This window comes from Bombina bombina, chromosome 8 (assembly GCF_027579735.1).
Source record: "Bombina bombina isolate aBomBom1 chromosome 8, aBomBom1.pri, whole genome shotgun sequence".
Taxonomy (NCBI): domain Eukaryota; kingdom Metazoa; phylum Chordata; class Amphibia; order Anura; family Bombinatoridae; genus Bombina; species Bombina bombina.
In genome coordinates this window covers 286,296,924-286,319,341 of record NC_069506.1, presented here as the reverse complement: position 1 = coordinate 286,319,341, position 22,418 = coordinate 286,296,924, and the positions used below count along the sequence as shown (strand labels likewise).

The 22,418-nt window shown below is 43.3% G+C and overlaps 1 protein-coding gene across 3 annotated transcripts in view; it reads left to right on the top strand.

Moving 5' to 3' along the window:
* Window positions 1–22,418, top strand: part of TMEM201 (transmembrane protein 201) — a 138,028-nt gene that overhangs the window by 87,139 nt on the left and 28,471 nt on the right. The gene's annotated exons all lie outside the window — the stretch shown is intronic.

Below are 22,418 nucleotides of genomic sequence, written 5' to 3'. Positions count from 1 at the left end.
ACACCCCAGCCAAAGGCTTAAATACCTCCCCCACTTCCCTCATCCCCCAGTCATTCTTTGCCTTTCGTCACAGGAGGTTAGCAGAGAAGTGTCAGAAATTTCAGAAATCTATTATGGAGGGTAGTACTCTTCGGCATGGGACAGGAGTTTTAAGTAGTCCTGTCAGTCTCTCAGTGAGGGCTTGGATGAAAGTTAGAGTCCGGAGATGCAGGTAGAGTCTTTCTGCAAAACGATTCTGACTCACATTAACAGCTCTCTAAGCAATCTGCGTTGACGAGTTTCGCTGCCTGCTTTCTTCACTCAAGTCCATGTCAGGAGCGATGCTCACTGTCAAACTTGAGAGGCTGTGTTCCTGTTCCACGGCGTTGATTCTAGTAAGATTGTTTCATTTTTTTATATATGTAATGATAACGCAAGAAGACAGGGTCACAGTGTGGCTCCTTTTATCTGTATAGAATCAAGGGCTAATATCTCCGGATCTCCGGAAGGCGATTATTGAACGGTGGGGGCGAGGGAGGGAGTATGCATGATAGCTTTATTATGCTTTTGCTTTGACATGTGTGAGATGTGGCTTGAGCAATGTGGAACAGTCAGACTTTTCCTTCCTTGGATTACTGCGCAGCCTGTTTATTTGGCACGCTTTTTCTTGGCTGCAGGGGAGGTCCTGCACGGCACTCCATGTGACTGGGTGTGGCTTTTCTCCAACATAGGTGTGTCCGGTCCACGGCGTCATCCTTACTTGTGGGATATTCTCTTCCCCAACAGGAAATGGCAAAGAGCCCAGCAAAGCTGGTCACATGATCCCTCCTAGGCTCCGCCTTCCCCAGTCATTATCTTTGCCGTTGTACAGGCAACATCTCCACGGAGATGGCTTAGAGTTTTTTGGTGTTTAACTGTAGTTTTTATTATTCAATCAAGAGTTTGTTATTTTAAAATAGTGCTGGTATGTACTATTTACTCTGAAACAGAAAAGAGATGAAGATTTCTGTTTGTAAGAGGAAAATGATTTTAGCAACCGTTACTAAAATCGATGGCTGTTTCCACACAGGACTGTTGAGAGGAATTAACTTCAGTTGGGGGAAACAGTGAGCAGACTTTTGCTGCTTGAGGTATGACACATTTCTAACAAGACTATGTAATGCTGGAAGCTGTCATTTTCCCTATGGGATCCGGTAAGCCATTTTTATTACATAAGAATAAAGGGCTTCACAAGGGCTTTTAAGACTGGTAGACATTTTCTGGGCTAAAACGATTGATATATAAGCATTTTTAATACTTCATAGCTTTGAGGAATTATTTTATTCTTGGGAATTATGTAAAATAACCGGCAGGCACTGTATTGGACACCTTGTTCTCTAGGGGCTTTCCCTAATCATAGGCAGAGCCTCATTTTCGCGCCTCTATTGCGCACTTGTTTTTGGGAAGCATGACATGCAGATGCATGTGTGAGGAGCTCTGATACATAGAAAAGACTTTCTGAAGGCGTCATTTGGTATCGTATTCCCCTTTGGGCTTGGTTGGGTCTCAGCAAAGCAGATACCAGGGACTGTAAAGGGGTTAAATATCAAAACGGCTCCGGTTCCGTTATTTTAAGAGTTAAAGCTTTCAAATTTGGTGTGCAATACTTTTAAGGCTTTAAGACACTGTGGTGAAATTTTGGTGAATTTTGAACAATTCCTTCATACTTTTTCACATTTGCAGTAATAAAGTGTGTTCAGTTTAAAATTTAAAGTGACAGTAACGGTTTTATTTTAAAACGTTTTTTGTACTTTGTTATCAAGTTTATGCCTGTTTAACATGTCTGAACTACCAGATAGACTGTGTTCTGTATGTGGGGAAGCCAAGGTTCCTTCTCATTTAAATAGATGTGATTTATGTGACACAAAATTTAGAGAAAATGATGCCCAAGATGATTCCTCAAGTGAGGGGAGTAAGCATGGTACTGCATCATCCCCTCCTTCGTCTACACCAGTCTTGCCCACACAGGAGGCCCCTAGTACATCTAGTGCGCCAATACTCCTTACTATGCAACAATTAACGGCTGTAATGGATAATTCTATCAAAAACATTTTAGCCAAAATGCCCACTTATCAGCGAAAGCGCGACTGCTCTGTTTTAGAAAATACTGAAGAGCATGAGGACGCTGATGATATTGGTTCTGAAGTGCCCCTACACCAATCTGAGGGGGCCAGGGAGGTTTTGTCTGAGGGAGAAATTTCAGATTCAGGGAAAATTTCTCAACAAGCTGAACCTGATGTAATTACATTCAAATTTAAATTGGAACATCTCCGCGCCCTGCTTAAGGAGGTGTTATCTACTCTGGATGATTGTGAGAATTTGGTCATTCCAGAGAAATTATGTAAAATGGACAAGTTCCTAGAGGTCCCTGGGCCCCCCGAAGCTTTTCCTATACCCAAGCGGGTGGCGGACATTGTAAACAAAGAATGGGAAAGGCCCGGCATACCTTTCGTCCCTCCCCCTATATTTAAGAAATTGTTTCCTATGGTCGACCCCAGAAAGGACTTATGGCAGACAGTCCCCAAGGTCGAGGGGGCGGTTTCTACTCTAAACAAACGCACCACTATACCCATAGAAGATAGTTGTGCTTTCAAAGATCCTATGGATAAAAAATTAGAGGGTTTGCTTAAAAAGATGTTTGTTCAGCAAGGTTACCTTCTACAACCAATTTCATGCATTGTTCCTGTCACTACAGCAGCGTGTTTCTGGTTCGATGAACTTGAAAAGGCGCTCAATAAAGATTCTTCTTATGAGGAGATTTTGGACAGAATTCATGCTCTCAAATTGGCTAACTCTTTCACCCTAGACGCCACTTTGCAATTGGCTAGATTAGCGGCGAAAAATTCTGGGTTTGCTATTGTGGCGCGCAGAGCGCTTTGGCTAAAATCTTGGTCAGCGGATGCGTCTTCCAAGAACAAATTGCTTAACATTCCTTTCAAGGGGAAAACGCTGTTTGGCCCTGACTTGAAAGAGATTATTTCTGATATCACTGGGGGCAAGGGCCACGCCCTTCCTCAGGATAGGTCTTTCAAGGCCAAAAATAAACCTAATTTTCGTCCCTTTCGCAGAAACGGACCAGCCCCAAGTGCTACGTCCTCTAAGCAAGAGGGTAATACTTCTCAAGCCAAGCCAGCCTGGAGGCCAATGCAAGGCTGGAACAAAGGTAAGCAGGCCAAGAAACCTGCCACTGCTACCAAGACAGCATGAGATGTTGGCCCCCGATCCGGGACCGGATCTGGTGGGGGGCAGACTCTCTCTTCGCTCAGGCTTGGGCAAGAGATGTTCTGGATCCTTGGGCGCTAGAAATAGTCTCCCAAGGTTATCTTCTGGAATTCAAGGGGCTTCCCCCGAGGGGGAGGTTCCACAGGTCTCAATTGTCTTCAGACCACATAAAAAAACAGGCATTCTTACATTGTGTAGAAGACCTGTTAAAAATGGGAGTGATTCATCCTGTTCCATTAGGAGAACAAGGGATGGGGTTCTACTCCAATCTGTTCGTAGTTCCCAAAAAAGAGGGAACATTCAGACCAATCTTAGATCTCAAGATCCTAAACAAGTTTCTCAAGGTTCCATCGTTCAAAATGGAAACCATTCGAACAATTCTTCCTTCCATCCAGGAAGGTCAATTCATGACCACGGTGGATTTAAAGCATGTGTATCTACATATTCCTATCCACAAGGAACATCATCGGTTCCTAAGGTTCGCATTTCTGGACAAGCATTACCAGTTTGTGGCACTTCCGTTCGGATTAGCCACTGCTCCAAGAATTTTCACAAAGGTGCTAGGGTCCCTTCTAGCGGTGCTAAGACCAAGGGGCATTGCAGTAGTACCTTACTTGGACGACATTCTGACTCAAGCGTCGTCCCTTCCACAAGCAAAGGCTCGCTCGGACATTGTCCTGGCCTTTCTCAGATCTCACGGGTGGAAAGTGAACGTAGAAAAAAGTTCTCTATCTCCGTCAACAAGGGTTCCCTTCTTGGGAACAATAATAGACTCCTTAGAAATGAGGATTTTTCTGACAGAGGCCAGAAAATCAAAAGACCATTACAACTGTGCATGCTCAGTCAGTGGAATGGGGATTATACAGACTTGTCTCCGACGATACAATTTGATCAGAGGACCAGAGATTCACTCCGTTGGTGGCTGTCCCTGGACAACCTGTCACAGGGGATGAGCTTCCGCAGACCAGAGTGGGTCATTGTCACGACCGACGCCAGTCTGGTGGGCTGGGGCGCGGTCTGGGGACCCCTGAAAGCTCAGGGTCTTTGGTCTCGGGAAGAATCTCTTCTCCCGATAAATATTCTGGAACTGAGAGCGATATTCAATGCTCTCAAGGCTTGGCCTCAGCTAGCAAAGGCCAAATTCATACGGTTTCAATCAGACAACATGACGACTGTTGCGTACATCAACCATCAGGGGGGAACAAGGAGTTCCCTGGCGATGGAAGAAGTGACCAAAATCATTCAATGGGCAGAGACTCACTCCTGCCACTTGTCTGCAATCCACATCCCAGGAGTGGAAAATTGGGAAGCGGATTTTCTGAGTCGTCAGACATTTCATCCGGGGGAGTGGGAACTCCATCCGGAAATCTTTGCCCAAATTACTCAGTTGTGGGGCATTCCAGACATGGATCTGATGGCCTCTCGTCAGAACTTCAAGGTTCCTTGCTACGGGTACAGATCCAGGGATCCCAAGGCGACTCTAGTAGATGCACTAGTAGCACCTTGGACCTTCAAACTAGCTTATGTATTCCCGCCGTTTCCTCTCATCCCCAGGCTGGTAGCCAGGATCAATCAGGAGAGGGCATCGGTGATCTTGATAGCTCCTGCGTGGCCACGCAGGACTTGGTATGCAGACCTAGTGAATATGTCATCGGCTCCACCATGGAAGCTACCTTTGAGACGGGACCTTCTTGTTCAAGGTCCGTTCGAACATCCGAATCTGGTCTCACTCCAACTGACTGCTTGGAGATTGAACGCTTGATCTTATCAAAGCGAGGGTTCTCAGATTCTGTCATTGATACTCTTGTTCAGGCCAGAAAGCCTGTAACTAGAAAAATCTACCACAAAATATGGAAAAAATATATCTGTTGGTGTGAATCTAAAGGATTCCCTTGGGACAAGATAAAAATTCCTAAGATTCTATCCTTTCTTCAAGAAGGTTTGGAGAAAGGATTATCTGCAAGTTCCTTGAAGGGACAGATTTCTGCCTTGTCTGTGTTACTTCACAAAAAGCTGGCAGCTGTGCCAGATGTTCAAGCCTTTGTTCAGGCTCTGGTTAGAATCAAGCCTGTTTACAAACCTTTGACTCCTCCTTGGAGTCTCAATTTAGTTCTTTCAGTTCTTCAGGGGGTTCCGTTTGAACCCTTACATTCCGTTGATATTAAGTTATTATCTTGGAAAGTTTTGTTTTTGGTTGCAATTTCTTCTGCTAGAAGAGTTTCAGAATTATCTGCTCTGCAGTGTTCTCCTCCTTATCTGGTGTTCCATGCAGATAAGGTGGTTTTGCGTACTAAACCTGGTTTTCTTCCGAAAGTTGTTTCTAACAAAAACATTAACCAGGAGATAGTCGTGCCTTCTTTGTGTCCGAATCCAGTTTCAAAGAAGGAACGTTTGTTGCACAATTTGGACGTAGTTCGTGCTCTAAAATTCTATTTAGATGCTACAAAGGATTTTAGACAAACATCTTCCTTGTTTGTTGTTTATTCTGGTAAAAGGAGAGGTCAAAAAGCAACTTCTACCTCTCTCTCTTTTTGGCTTAAAAGCATCATCAGATTGGCTTACGAGACTGCCGGACGGCAGCCTCCTGAAAGAATCACAGCTCATTCCACTAGGGCTGTGGCTTCCACATGGGCCTTCAAGAACGAGGCTTCTGTTGATCAGATATGTAAGGCAGCGACTTGGTCTTCACTGCACACTTTTACTAAATTTTACAAATTTGATACTTTTGCTTCTTCTGAGGCTATTTTTGGGAGAAAGGTTTTGCAAGCCGTGGTGCCTTCCATCTAGGTGACCTGATTTGCTCCCTCCCTTCATCCGTGTCCTAAAGCTTTGGTATTGGTTCCCACAAGTAAGGATGACGCCGTGGACCGGACACACCTATGTTGGAGAAAACAGAATTTATGTTTACCTGATAAATTACTTTCTCCAACGGTGTGTCCGGTCCACGGCCCGCCCTGGTTTTTTAATCAGGTCTGATAATTTATTTTCTTTAACTACAGTCACCACGGTATCATATGATTTCTCCTATGCAAATATTCCTCCTTTACGTCGGTCGAATGACTGGGGAAGGCGGAGCCTAGGAGGGATCATGTGACCAGCTTTGCTGGGCTCTTTGCCATTTCCTGTTGGGGAAGAGAATATCCCACAAGTAAGGATGACGCCGTGGACCGGACACACCGTTGGAGAAAGTAATTTATCAGGTAAACATAAATTCTGTTTTTCCTCTTCCTTTCCTGACCGTCGGTTGCAGGAGACGAAAGTGATTTTATCTGTGGGCATGGGTCATAGGAAGGGGTAAGTGCCCCGGCCATTGGGAGTATAAAGGTGCCATTTAAATCCTGTTAAAGTCCACATAAAAGATCGATAGAACACTCTTTACTACCAGTCGGTTTACACCTATAAGATCTACCCTGGATGCCCACCCATTACAGGACGGACCTTAAACTGATACATCCTGTGATACTTGATACCCTACAATTCTGGGACCAATCCAGACATCTCCCCACAATTGCACCTCATCCTTCACCTTGCCAGACAATTGCCGGCACTCTGATTTGTCTCCCTGACTCGCACATTCGTACATGGAGCAAATTTAACGTAAAATATGTCTCAGACTTATATAATCATACAAACGCTCTATCAAACGATAGTCTTTGCTCAGATCTACACGTATCACGCCCTCTAAGATTTGAGGCGTATCGCCTTTGCTCTATTCTCAGATCTTGGGGATTCCCGGGAACTAATCTTAGAGAAACCACCAATTGGGAAAGGAGATGGTCGCTAGCCTTTATGATTCGGGGAGCCCTCTCATTTCATTACGACCTGCTTATTGACCCTCACTCACATCATAAGATTTCACAGCATGTAGCATGAGAAAGAGAGTTGAACTTTACCACTGATATAGACTCATGGCATAGAGAGATCTTATTCACTAGAAAGATTCTACACGGCGCTACACTGTGGGAGTTGCACTTCAAGATAACGGTTCGCTGGCATCTTGTTCCAGCCACTCTACATAAAATTTATAGTTCTCACCCTCCTACTTGCTGGAGAGGCTGCGGCCTTGTCGGCACCCAGAGTCATATCTGGTGGCACTGTCCACTTATCGCACCCCTATGGGCACAAACCTTCAACATCCTTAGTCGGCTTAATATCGCCCCCAAACATGTATTCTCCATTTAGACTTTCCTGCACTCACCACAGCACAAAAATCTCTAACTATTTATCTCCTAATGGCTACCAAACTTGAAATAGCGAAAGCCTGGAAACAGACATCGCCGCCATCCATTAATCAAGTCATTGCCACTGCTAACTACCTACACAATATGGAAGCTTATGCTTACTCTACCCTAAATGCGGTAGACACTTACCTTGACATATGGAGACCTTGGGTGTTAAAATCCCCCCACTAAAGCTTTTAGTGAAAACTGAGTCCTCCTACTTCACCCCACTTTCGCCCCCCCCCCCCCTTTTTTTTTTTTTTTTTTTTTTTTTTTTTTTTATTTCAACAAATCTACGAGAAGCATTGGTATATATTTTTTAATATCAAGGAAGAAGAAAAGAAAAAATGAGAAATCATTCTGTAACTTTGGAAACCCTTATTTAATAATTTCCTAGTCAGCAATTTTGTTTTTGTATATGTACCGTCTTAATGACTGACATTACCCTAGGACACTAGATGTTAAATGCCTCTATGTTTAAGGCTAAAATATGATTGTTTCTTATGTGTTCATGACTGACTTGCATCTTTTGTCTAAGGTTACACAGAAAATGTGAATGTACAGGTATTGTGTCTCAAGCGTATCGGATAGGTTTCAGAATAAGACCTTCCGTGGGGAGATTCTTTCTCATGTTCCAATACAAAATTCCGGTGAAGGCTCAGGCTTTTCTGAAATGTGTTTCAGATCTAGAGCTTTCAGGGATGATTGTTCCAGATCCTCTACAGGAACAGGGTTTGGGGTTCTATTCATTGTCCCAAAGAAAGAGAATTCTTTCAGACCAGTTCTGGATCTGAAACTTTTAAATCATTTTGTAAGAGTCCCAACTTTCAAGATGGTGACTATAAGGACTACTCTGCCTTTTGTTCAGCAAGAGCATTTTATGTCCACAATAAACTTACAGGATACTTCTCTTCATATTCCAATTCATCCAGACCACTATCAGTTTCTGAGATTCTCTTTTCTAGACAAGCATTAACAGTTTGCCACATGGCCTAGCGACAGCTCCAAGAATCTTTTTGAAGGTTCTTGGTGCCCTTCTATTTGTAATCAGAGAGCAGGGTATTGCAGTGTTTCCTTATTTGGACGATATCTTGGTGCTAGCTCAGTCTTTTCATTTAGCAGAATCTCACACGAAACAACTAGTGTGGTTTCTTCAAAGGCATGGTTGGAGGATCAATTTACAAAAGTTTGATTCCTCAAACAAGGGTCACCTTTTTAGTTTTCCAGATAGTTTCAGTGTCCATGACTCTGTCTTTAACAGACAAGAGGCAAATTAAATTGGTTTTAGCTTGTCTAAACCTTCAATCTCAATCGTTACCTACAGTGGCTATGTGCATGGAAGTTTTAGGTCTTATGACTGCCGCATTGGAAGCGATCCCCTTTGCTTGTTTTTCATATGAGACATCTGCAGCTTTGCATGCTGAATCAATGGTGCAGGGATTATACTTGGATATCACAACTGATATACTTAAATCCCGACTTTCAACGCTCTCTGTCTTGGTGGTTGTTAGACCATCACCGTATTGTTCGAGGGGCCTCTTTTGTTCGTCCTTCCTGGACGCAAGTCTTACAAGTTGGGAAGCTGTCTGGGGGTCTCTGACATCACAAGGGGTTTGGAAACTTCAAGAGGCGAGGTTACCAATCAATATTTTAGAACTCTGTGCTATCTTCAGAGATCTTCAGGCTTGGCCTCCATTAAAAAAAGAACTTTTCATTTGTTTTCAGACAGCCAATATCACAACAGTGGCATATGTCAATAATCAGGGAGGGACTTGCAGCTCTTTAGCAATAAAAGAAGTATCTTGGATACTTTCTTGGGCGGAGTCCAACTCTTGGCTAATTTCTGCGATTCATATTCCAGGTGTAGACAATTGGGAAGCGGATTATCTCAGTCTTCAGACTGTGCATCCAGGGGAGTAGTCTCTCCATCCAGATGTGTTTTAATCAGATTGTACAGATTTTGGGGTCTTCCAGAAATAGATCTGAGGGCCTCTCATTTGAACAAGAAACTTCCCAGATATATTTCCATATCCTCAGGCAGAGATGGTGGATGCTTTAGCAATTCCTTGGTTTTACCAACCTGTTTACATTTTTCCACCACCTAGTTCTTCCAAGGGTGATTTCCAAGACCATAATGGAACAATCTCATGTGTTTCTGATAGCACCTGCATGGCCTCACAGGTTCTGGTATGCGGATCTTGTCGGGATGTCCAGTTGTCAGCCTTTGCCACTTCCTTTGAGGCCAAACCTTCTGTCTCAAGGGCCATTTTTCCATCAAGATCTCAAATCTCTAAATTTGAAGGTATCAAAATTGAACCCTTAGTTCTTAGTCATAGAGGTTTATCTGACTCGGTGATTGACATTTATGTTACAGCCTCGTAAGTCTGTTTCGAGGAAGATTTATTATCGGGTTTGGAAAACCTATATTTAATGGTGCTCCTCTCATTTTTCTTGTCATTCTTTTAGAATTCCTCGGATTTTACAGTTTCTTCAGGATGGTTTGGATAAGGGTTTGTCTGCAAATACTTTGAAGTGATAAATCTCTGCTCTTTCTGTCTTATTTCATAGAAAGATTGCTAAACTTCCTGATATTCATTTTTTTGTTCAGGCTTTGGTTCGTATCAAACCTGTTTAAGTCTATTTCTCCTCCTTGGAGTCTTAATTTGGTTTTAATGATTTTGCAGGCTACTCCTTTTGAGCCTATGCATTCTTTGGATATTAAACTACTTTCTTGGAAAGTGTTCCTTTTGACTATCTCTTCAGCTAGAAGAGTTTCTGAGTTGTCAGCTCTCTTGTGAGTCTCCTTATGTGATATTCCATCAAGATAAAGTGGATACAGTTTAAATTCTTTCCTAAAATTGTAAATTCTAACAACATTAGTAGGGAAATTGTTGTTCCGTCCTTGTGTCCTAATCCTAAGAATTTTCTTGAGAGATCTCTACATTCTTTCTTCTTTGGATGTGATTCGAGCTTTGAAATACTATGTTGAGGCTACTAAGGATTTCAGAAAGACTTCTAGTCTTTATTTCTTTCATGTAATTAGCAAGAGTCCATGAGCTAGTGACGTATGGGATATACATTCCTACCAGGAGGGGCAAAGTTTCCCAAACTTCAAAATGCCTATAAATACACCCCTCACCACACCCACAAATCAGTTTTACAAACTTTGCCTCCCGTGGAGGTGGTAAAGTAAGTTTGTGCTAGATTCTACGTTGATATGCGCTTCGCAGCAGACTGGAGCCCGGTTTTCATCTCAGTGTGCAGTGAATGTCAGAGGGATGTGAAGAGAGTATTGCCTATTTGAATTCAATGGTCTCCTTCTACGGGATCTATTTCATAGGTTCTTTGTTATCGGTCGTAGAGATTCATCTCTTACCTCCCTTTTCAGATCGACGATATACTCTTATATACCATTACCTCTACTGATTCTCGTTTCAGTACTGGTTTGGCTTTCTACTTCATGTAGATGAGTGTCCTGGGGTAAGTAAGCCTTATTTTCTGTGTGACACTCTAAGCTATGGTTGGGCACTTTTATATAAAATTCTAAATATATGTGTTTAAACATTTATTTGCCTTGATTCAGGATGATCAATATTCCTTATTTCAGACAGTCGGTTTCATTATTTGGGATAATGCATATGAATAAAACATTTTTCTTACCTTTAAAAATTGACTTTTTTCCCTGTGGGCTGTTAGGCTCGCAGGGGCTGAAAATGCTTCATTTTATTGCGTCATTCTTGGCGCAGACTTTTTTGGCGCAAAAAAGTTGTTTGTGTTTGCGCCACAAAATGTCGGCGTCACCCGATGTGGCGTCATTCTTGGCGCCAAAAGCATTTTGGCGCCAATAATGTAGGCGGCTTTTTTGGCGCCAAAAAAATGTGGACGTCATTATTGTCTCCACCTTTTTTTCTCACATTATTTAAGTCTCATTTTTCATTTGCTTCTGGTTGTTACAGGCTTGTTCATTGGCATTTTTTCCCATTCCTGAAACTGCCTTTTAAGGAATTTGATAGATTTTGCTTTATATGTTGTTTTTTCTCTTACATATTGCAAGATGTCTCAGATTGACCCTGGATCAGAAGCTACTTCTGGAAAAACACTGCCTGATGCTGGTTCTACCAAAGTTAAGTGTATCTGCTGTAAACTTGTGGTAACTGTCCCTCCAGCTGTAATTTGTGATGAATGTCATGATAAGATTGCTAATGCAGATAGTATTTCCATTAGTAATATTCCATTACCTGTTGCTGTTCCATCAACATCTAATACTCAGGGAGTCCACATGAAGGTGCGGCCCTCATTCCAGCGCAGCTGGTAGGGGGAAGATTACGATTTTTCAAAGACATTTGGATCAATTCGATTCACAGTCTTTGGATTCAAAACATTGTTTCACAAGGGTACAGAATAGGTTTCAAGGTAAGGCCTCCTGCAAGAAGATTTTTTTTCTTTCTCGCATTCCAATAAACCCATTGAAGGCTCAAGCATTTCTGAAATGTGTTTCAGATCTAGAGTTGGCTGGAGTAATTGTGCCAGTTCCAGTTCTGGAACAGGGTCTGGGGTTTTACTCCAATCTATTCATTGTACCAAAGAAGAATTCCTTCAGACCAGTTCAGGATCTAAAAATATTGAATCGTTATGTAAGGATACCAACATTCAAAATGGTAACTATAAGGACTATTCTGCCTTTTGTTCAGCAAGGGCATTATATGTCCACAATAGATTTACAGGATGCATATCTGCATATTCCGATTCATCCAGATCACTATCCGTTTCTGAGATTCTCTTTTCTAGACAAGCATTACCAGTTTGTGGCTCTGCCGTTCGGCCTAGCAACAGCTCCAAGGATTTTTTCAAAGGTTCTCGGTGCCTTTCTATCTGTAATCAGAGAACAGGTTATTGTGGTATTTCCTTATTTGGACGATATCTTGGTACTTGCTCAGTCTTCACATTTAGCAGAATTTCATACGAATCGACTTGTCATTTCTTCAAGAACATGGTTGGAGGATCAATTTACCAAAGAGTTAATTGATTCCTCAGACAAGGGTAACCTTTTTAGGTTTCCAAATAGATTCAGTGTCCATGACTTTGTCTCTGACAGACAAGAGACGTCTAAAATTGGTTTCAGCTTGTTGAAACCTTCAGTCTCAATCATTCCCTTCGGTAGCCTTATGCATGGAAATTCTAGGTCTTATGACTGCTGCATCGGACGCGATCCCCTTTGCTCGTTTTCACATGCGACCTCTTCAGCTTTGTATGCTGAACCAGTGGTGCAGGGATTATACAAAGATATCACAGTTAATATCTTTAAATCCGATTTGTACGACACTCTCTGACGTGGTGGACAGATCACCTTCGTTTAGTTCAAGGGGCTTCTTTTGTTCTTCCAACCTGGACTGTGATCTCAACAGATGCAAGTCTGACAGGTTGGGGAGCTGTATGGGGGTCTCTGACAGCGCAAGGGGTTTGGGAATCTCAGGAGGCGAGATTACCAATCAACATTTTGGAACTCTGTGCGATTTTCAGAGCTCTTCAGTCGTGGCCTCTTCTGAAGAGAGAATCGTTCATTTGTTTTCAGACGGACAATGTCACAACCATGGCATATGTCAATCATCAAGGGGGGACTCACAGTCCTCTGGCTATGAAAGAAGTATCTCGGATACTTGCTTGGGCGGAATCCAGCTCCTGTCTAATTTCTGCGGTTCACATCCCAGGTATAGACAATTGGGAAGCGGATTATCTCAGTCGCCAGACGTTACATCCGAGGTGAATGGTCTCTTCACCCAGAGGTATTTCTTCAGATTGTTCAAATCTGGGGACTTCCAGAAATAGATCTGATGGCCTCTCATCTAAACAAGAAACTTCCCAGGTATCTGTCCAGATCCAGGGATCCTCAGGTGGAGGCAGTGGATGCATTTGTCACTTCCTTGGAAGTATCATCCTGCCTATATCTTTCCGCCCCTAGTTCTTCTTCCAAGAGTGATCTCCAAGATTCTAAGAGAGCGTTTGTTTGTTCTGCTGGTGGCTCCAGCATGGCCTCACAGGTTTTGGTATGCGGATCTTGTCCGGATGGCTACTTGCCAACCTTGGACTCTTCCATTAAGACCAGACCTATCGCAAGGTCCTTTTTCTCTTAAGTGTATCCAGTCCACGGATCATCCATTACTTGTGGGATATTCTCCTTTCCAACAGGAAGTTGCAAGAGGATCACCCACAGCAGAGCTTCTATATAGCTCCTCCCCTAACTGTCATATCCAGTCATTCTCTTGCAAGCCTCAACCAAGATGGAGGTCGTAAGAGGAGTGTGGTGTTTTATACTTAGTTTATTCTTCAATCAAAAGTTTGTTATTTTTAAATGGTGCCGGAGTGTACTGTTTATCTCAGGCAGTACTTAGAAGAAGAATCTGCCTGCGTTTTCTATGATCTTAGCAGAAGTAACTAAGATCCATGGCTGTTCTCACATATTCTGAGGAGTGAGGTAACTTCAGAGAGGGAATGGCGTGCAGGTTTTCCTGCAATAAGGTATGTGCAGTTAATATTTTTCTAGGGATGGAATTTGCTAGAAAATGCTGCTGATACCGAACTAATGTAAGTAAAGCCTTAAATGCAGTTATAGCGACTGGTATCAGGCTTATTAATAGAGATACATACTCTTATAAAAGTGTATTTTAAAACGTTTGCTGGCATGTTTAATCGTTTTTTATATATGTTTGGTGATAAAACTTATTGGGGCCTAGTTTTTTTCCACATGGCTGGTTTGATTTTTGCCTAGTAACAGTTTCCTTAGGCTTTCCACTGTTGCAATATGAGTGGGAAGGGCCTATTTTAGTGTTTTTCTGTGCAGCTAAAAATACTGACAGACATTCAGCTTCTTCCTGCATGATCCAGGACATCTCTGGAGGGCTCAAAAGGCTTCAAAGTCGTTTTTGAGGGAGGTAAAAAGCCACAGTAGAGCTGTGGCAGTTGTTGTGACTGTTTGAAAAAAAACAAAAAACGTTTTTGTCTTTTATTATTCAGTTTTGGGTATTAAGGGGTTGATCATCCATTTGCAAGTGGGTGCAATGCTCTGCTAACTTGTTACATACACTGTAAAAATTTTGTTAGTGTAACTGCCTTTTTTCACTATTTCAAATTTTGACAAAATTTGTGTTTCTTAAAGGTACAGTAACGTTTTTTTATATTGCTTGTAAACTTGTTTAAAGTGTTTTCCAAGCTTGCTAGTCTCATTGCTAGTCTGTTTAAACATGTCTGACACAGAGGAAACTACTTGTTCATTATGTTTGAAAGCCATGGTGGAGCCCCATAGGAGAATGTGTACTAAATGTATTGATTTCACCTTAAACAGTAAAGATCAGTCTTTAACTATAAAAGAAATATCACCAGAAGATTCTGACGAGGGGGAAGTTATGCCGACTAACTCTCCCCACGTGTCAGGCCCTTCGCCTCCCGCTCAGGGGATGCACGCTAATATGGCGCCAATTACATTAGGGACACCCATAGCAATTACCTTGCAGGACATGGCTGCAATCATGAATAATACCCTGTTAGAGGTATTATCCAGGTTGCCTGAATTAAGAGGCAAGCGCGATTGCTCTGGGGTTAGGAGAAATACAGAGCGTGCAGATGCTGTAAGGGCCATGTCTGATACTGCGTCACAATATGCAGATCATGAGGACGGAGAGCTTCAGTCTGTGGGTGACATCTCTGATTCGGGGAAACCTGATTCAGGGAAACCTGATTCAGAGATTTCTAATTTTAAATTTAAGCTTGAGAACCTCCGTGTGTTGCTTGGGGAGGTATTAGCTGCTCTGAATGACTGTAACACAGTTGCAGTACCAGAGAAATTGTGTAGGCTGGATAAATACTATGCAGTACCGGTGTGTACTGATGTTTTTCCTATACCTAAAAGGCTTACAGAAATTATTAGCAAGGAGTGGGATAGACTGCGGGTGCCTTTTTCCCCACCTCCTATATTTAGAAAAATGTTTCCAATAGACGCCACTACACGGGACTTATGGCAGACGGTCCCTAAGGTGGAGGGAGCAGTTTCTACTTTAGCAAAGCGTACTACTATCCCGGTTGAGGACAGTTGTGCTTTTTCAGATCCAATGGATAAAAAATTGGAGGGTTACCTTAAGAAAATGTTTATTCAACAAGGTTTTATTTTACAGCCCCTTGCATGCATTGCGCCTGTCACGGCCGCGGCGGCATTCTGGTTTAAGGCCCTGGAAGAGGCCATCCATACAGCTCCATTGACTGAAATTATTGACAAGCTTAGAACACTTAAGCTAGCTAACTCATTTGTTTCTGATGCCATTGTTCATTTGACTAAACTAACGGCTAAGAATTCCGGATTCGCCATCCAAGCGCGTAGGGCGCTATGGCTTAAATCCTGGTCAGCTGACGTGACTTCGAAGTCTAAATTACTCAACATTCCTTTCAAGGGGCAGACCTTATTCGGGCCTGGTTTGAAGGAAATTATTGCTGACATTACTGGAGGTAAGGGTCACACCCTTCCTCAGGACAGGGCCAAAGCAAAGGCCAAACAGTCTAATTTTCGTGCCTTTTGAAATTTCAAGGCAGGTGCAGCATCAACTTCCTCCGCTTCAAAACAAGAGGGAACTTTTGCTCAATCTAAGCAGGCCTGGAAACCTAACCAGTCCTGGAACAAAGGCAAGCAGGCCAGAAAGCCTGCTGCTGCCTCTAAGACAGCATGAAGGAACGGCCCCCTATCCGGCGACGGATCTAGTAGGGGGCAGACTTTCTCTCTTCGCCCAGGCGTGGGCAAGAGATGTTCAGGATCCCTGGGCGTTGGAGATCATATCTCAGGGATATCTTCTGGACTTCAAAGCTTCCCCTCCACAAGGGAGATTTCATCTTTCAAGGCTATCTGCAAATCAGATAAAGAAAGAGGCATTCCTACGCTGTGTGCAAGACCTCCTAGTTATGGGAGTGATCCATCCAGTTCCGCGGACGGAACAAGGACAGGGTTTTTATTCAAATCTGTTTGTGGTTCCCAAAAAAGAGGGAACCTTCAGACCAATTTTGGATCTAAAGATCTTAAACAAATTCCTCAGAGTTCCATCTTTCAAAATGGAAACTATTCGGACCATCCTACCCATGATCCAAGAAGGTCAGTACATGACCACAGTGGACTTAAAGGATGCCTACCTTCACATACCGATTCACAAAGATCATCATCGGTTTCTAAGGTTTGCCTTTCTAGACAGGCATTACCAATTTGTAGCTCTTCCCTTTGGGTTGGCTACAACCCCGAGAATCTTTACAAAGGTTCTGGGCTCACTTCTGGCGGTTCTAAGACCGCGAGGCATAGCGGTGGCTCCGTATCTAGACGACATCCTGATACAGGCGTCAAGCTTTCAAGTTGCCAAGTCTCATACAGAGATAGTTCTGGCATTTCTGAGGTCGCACGGGTGGAAAGTGAACGAGGAAAAGAGTTCTCTATCCAGGTTATCAAAACTTCTAAATGCTTGCTGTGTTCTTCACTCCATTCCGCGCCCTTCGGTAGCTCAGTGTATGGAGGTAATCAGCTTAATGGTAGCAGCAATGGACATAGTGCCATTTGCGCGCCTTCATCTCAGACCGCTGCAATTATGCATGCTGAGTCAGTGGAATGGGGATTACACAGATTTGTCCCCTCTGCTAAATCTGGATCAAGAGACCAGAGATTCTCTTCTCTGGTGGTTGTTTCGGGTACACCTGTCCAAGGGTATGACCTTTCGCAGGCCAGATTGGACAATTGTAACAGATGCCAGCCTTCTAGGTTGGGGTGCAGTCTGGAATTCCCTGATGGCACAGGGATCGTGGACTCAGGAGGAGAAATTCCTTCCAATAAATATTCTGGAGTTAAGAGCGATATTCAATGCTCTTCTGGCTTGGCCTCAGTTAGCAACACTGAGGTTCATCAGATTTCAGTCGGACAACATCACGACTGTGGCTTACATCAACCATCAAGGGGGAACCAGGAGTTCCCTAGCGACGTTAGAAGTCTCAAAAATAATTCGCTGGGCAGAGTACCACTCTTGCCACCTGTCAGCAATCCATATCCCAGGCATGGAGAACTGGGAGGCGGATTTTCTAAGTTGTCAGACTTTCCATCCGGGGGAGTGGGAACTCCATCCGGAGGTGTTTGCTCAGTTGATTCATCGTTGGGGCAAACCAGAGTTGGATCTCATGGCGTCTCGCCAGAACGCCAAGCTTCCTTGTTACGGATCCAGGTCCAGGGACCCAGAAGCGACGCTGATAGATGCGCTAGCAGCGCCTTGGTTCTTCAACCTGGCTTATGTGTTTCCACCGTTTCCTCTGCTCCCTCGACTGATTGCCAAAATCAAACAGGAGAGAGCATCGGTGATTCTGATAGCACCTGCATGGCCACACAGGACTTGGTATGCAGACCTAGTGGACATGTCATCCTTTCCCCCATGGACTCTGCCTCTAAGACAGGACCTTCTGATACAAGGTCCTTTCAATCATCCAAATCTAATTTCTCTGAGACTGACTGCATGGAGATTCAACGCTTGATTCTATCAAAGCGTGGCTTCTCCGAGTCAGTCATTGATACTTTAATACAGGCACGAAAGCCTGTTACCAGGAAAATCTACCACAAGATATGGAGTAAATATCTTTATTGGTGTGAATCCAAGACTTACTCATGGAGTAAAGTTAGGATTCCTAGAATATTGTCTTTTCTCCAAGAGGGCTTGGACAAAGGATTATCAGCTAGTTCCTTAAAGGGACAGATTTCTGCTCTGTCCTTTTGCACAAGCGTCTGGCAGAGGTTCCAGACGTCCAGGCATTTTGCCAGGCTTTGGTTAGATTTAAGGCTGTGTTTAAACCTGTTGCTCCCCCGTGGAGCTTAAACTTGGTTCTTAAGGTTCTTCAAGGAGTTCCGTTTGAACCCCTTCATTCCATTGATATTAAACTTTTATCTTGGAAAGTTCTGTTTTTGATGGCTATTTCCTCGGCTCGGAGAGTCTCTGAGCTATCTGCCTTACAATGTGATTCTCCCTATCTGATTTTTCATGCAGATAAGGTAGTTCTGCGTACCAAACCTGGGTTTTTACCTAAGGTAGTTTCTAACAAGAATATCAATCAAGAGATTGTTGTTCCATCGTTGTGCCCTAATCCTTCTTCAAAGAAGGAACATCTTTTACATAATCTGGACGTAGTCCGTGCCTTGAAGTTTTACTTACAAGCTACTAAGGATTTTCATCAAACATCTTTCCTGTTTGTTGTTTACTCTGGACAGAGGAGAGGTCAAAAAGCTTCGGCAACCTCTTTCCTTTTGGCTTCGGAGCGTAATAAGCCTAGCCTATGAGACTGCTGGACAGCAGCCCCCTGAAAGGATTACAGCTCATTCTACTAGAGCTGTGGCTTCCACCTGGGCCTTCAAAAATGAGGCCTCTGTTGAACAGATTTGCAAGGCTGCGACTTGGTCTTTGCTTCACACTTTTTCAAAATTTTACAAATTTGATACTTTCTCCAACATAGGTGTGTCCGGTCCACGGCGTCATCCTTACTTGTGGGATATTCTCTTCCCCAACAGGAAATGGCAAAGAGCCCAGCAAAGCTGGTCACATGATCCCTCCTAGGCTCCGCCTACCCCAGTCATTCTCTTTGCCGTTGTACAGGCAACATCTCCACGGAGATGGCTTAGAGTTTTTTAGTGTTTAACTGTAGTTTTTATTATTCAATCAAGAGTTTGTTATTTTAAAATAGTGCTGGTATGTACTATTTACTCAGAAACAGAAAAGAGATGAAGATTTCTGTTTGTTTGAGGAAAATGATTTTAGCAACCGTTACTAAAATCCATGGCTGTTCCACACAGGACTGTTGAGAGGAATTAACTTCAGTTGGGGGAACAGTGTGCAGTCTCTTGCTGCTTGAGGTATGACACATTCTAACAAGACGATGTAATGCTGGAAGCTGTCATTTTCCCTATGGGATCCGGTAAGCCATGTTTTATTAAGATAGTAAATAAGGGCTTCACAAGGGCTTATTAAGACTGTAGACTTTTTCTGGGCTAAATCGATTCATTATTAACACATATTTAGCCTTGAGGAATCATTTAATCTGGGTATTTTGATAAGTTTATATCGGCAGGCACTGTTTTAGACACCTTATTCTTTAGGGGCTTTCCCAAATCATAGGCAGAGCCTCATTTTCGCGCCGGTGTTGCGCACTTGTTTTTGAGAGGCATGAGGAGGAGCTCTGATACATAGAAAAGACTTTCTGAAGGCGTCATTTGGTATCGTATTCCCCTTTGGGCTTGGTTGGGTCTCAGCAAAGCAGATACCAGGGACTGTAAAGGGGTTAAAGTTAAAAACGGCTCCGGTTCCGTTATTTTAAGGGTTAAAGCTTCCAAATTTGGTGTGCAATACTTTTAAGGCTTTAAGACACTGTGGTGAAATTTTGGTGAATTTTGAACAATTCCTTCATATTTTTTCGCAATTGCAGTAATAAAGTGTGTTCAGTTTAAAATTTAAAGTGACAGTAACGGTTTTCTTTTTAAAACGTTTTTTGTACTTTGTTATCAAGTTTATGCCTGTTTAACATGTCTGAACTACCAGATAGACTGTGTTCTGAATGTGGGGAAGCCAGAGTTCCTTCTCATTTAAATAAATGTGATTTATGTGACAATGACAATGATGCCCAAGATGATTCCTCAAGCGAGGGGAGTAAGCATGGTACTGCATCATTCCCTCCTTCGTCTACACGAGTCTTGCCCACTCAGGAGGCCCCTAGTACATCTAGCGCGCCAATACTCCTTACTATGCAACAATTAACGGCTGTAATGGATAATTCTGTCAAAAACATTTTAGCCAAAATGCACACTTATCAGCGTAAGCGCGACTGCTCTGTTTTAGATACTGAAGAGCATGACGACGCTGATAATAATGGTTCTGAAGGGCCCCTAAACCAGTCTGATGGGGCCAGGGAGGTTTTGTCTGAGGGAGAAATTACTGATTCAGGGAACATTTCTCAACAAGCTGAACCTGATGTGATTACGTTTAAATTTAAGTTGGAACATCTCCGCGCTCTGCTTAAGGAGGTATTATCCACTCTGGATGATTGTGACAATTTGGTCATCCCAGAGAAACTATGTAAAATGGACAAGTTCCTAGAGGTCCCGGGGCTCCCAGAAGCTTTTCCTATACCCAAGCGGGTGGCGGACATTGTAAATAAAGAATGGGAAAGGCCCGGTATTCCTTTCGTCCCTCCCCCCATATTTAAAAAATTGTTTCCTATGGTCGACCCCAGAAAGGACTTATGGCAGACAGTCCCCAAGGTCGAGGGAGCGGTTTCCATTTTAAACAAACGCACCACTATACCCATAGAAGATAGTTGTGCTTTCAAAGATCCTATGGATAAAAAATTAGGTTTACTTAAAAAGATGTTTGTTCAGCAGGGTTACCTTCTACAACCAATTTCATGCATTGTCCCTGTCGCTACAGCCGCGCGTTTCTGGTTCGATGAGCTGATAAAGGCGGTCGATAGTGATTCTCCCCCTTATGAGGAGATTATGGACAGAATCAATGCTCTCAAATTGGCTAATTCTTTCACCCTAGACGCCACTTTGCAATTGGCTAGGTTAGCGGCTAAGAATTCTGGGTTTGCTATTGTGGCGCGCAGAGCGCTTTGGTTGAAATCTTGGTCAGCTGACGCGTCTTCCAAGAACAAGCTACTTAACATTCCTTTCAAGGGGAAAACGCTGTTTGGCCCTGACTTGAAAGAGATTATCTCTGATATCACTGGGGGTAAGGGCCACGCCCTTCCTCAGGATCGGCCTTTCAAGGCCAAAAATAAACCTAATTTTCGTCCCTTTCGTAGAAACGGACCAGCCCAAAGTGCTACGTCCTCTAAGCAAGAGGGTAATACTTCTCAAGCCAAGCCAGCTTGGAGACCAATGCAAGGCTGGAACAAGGGAAAGCAGGCCAAGAAACCTGCCACTGCTACCAAGACAGCATGAAATGTTGGCCCCCGATCCGGGACCGGATCTGGTGGGGGGCAGACTCTCTCTCTTCGCTCAGGCTTGGGCAAGAGATGTTCTGGATCCTTGGGCGCTAGAAATAGTCTCCCAAGGTTATTTTCTGGAGTTCAAGGGGCTTCCCCCAAGGGGGAGGTTCCACAGGTCTCAGTTGTCTTCAGACCACATAAAAAGACAGGCATTCTTACATTGTGTAGAAGACCTGTTAAAAATGGGAGTGATTCATCCTGTTCCATTAGGAGAACAAGGGATGGGGTTCTACTCCAATCTGTTCATAGTTCCCAAAAAAGAGGGAACGTTCAGACCAATCTTAGATCCCAAGATCTTAAACAAGTTTCTCAAGGTTCCATCGTTCAAGATGGAAACCATTCGAACAATTCTTCCTTCCATCCAGGAAGGTCAATTCATGACCACGGTGGATTTAAAGGATGCGTATCTACATATTCCTATCCACAAGGAACATCATCGGTTCCTAAGGTTCGCATTCCTGGACAAGCATTACCAGTTCGTGGCGCTTCCTTTCGGATTAGCCACTGCTCCAAGGATTTTCACAAAGGTACTAGGGTCCCTTCTAGCTGTGCTAAGACCAAGGGGTATTGCCGTAGTACCTTACTTGGACGACATTCTGATTCAAGCGTCGTCCCTTCCTCAAGCAAAGGCTCACACGGTCATTGTCCTGGCCTTTCTCAGATCTCACGGATGGAAAGTGAACGTGGAAAAGAGTTCTCTATCTCCGTCAACAAGGGTTCCCTTCTTGGGAACAATAATAGACTCCTTAGAAATGAGGATTTTTCTGACAGAGGCCAGAAAAACAAAACTTCTAGACTCTTGTCGGATACTTCATTCCGTTCCTCTTCCTTCCATAGCGCAGTGCATGGAAGTGATAGGTTTGATGGTAGCGGCAATGGACATAGTTCCTTTTGCGCGCATTCATCTAAGACCATTACAACTGTGCA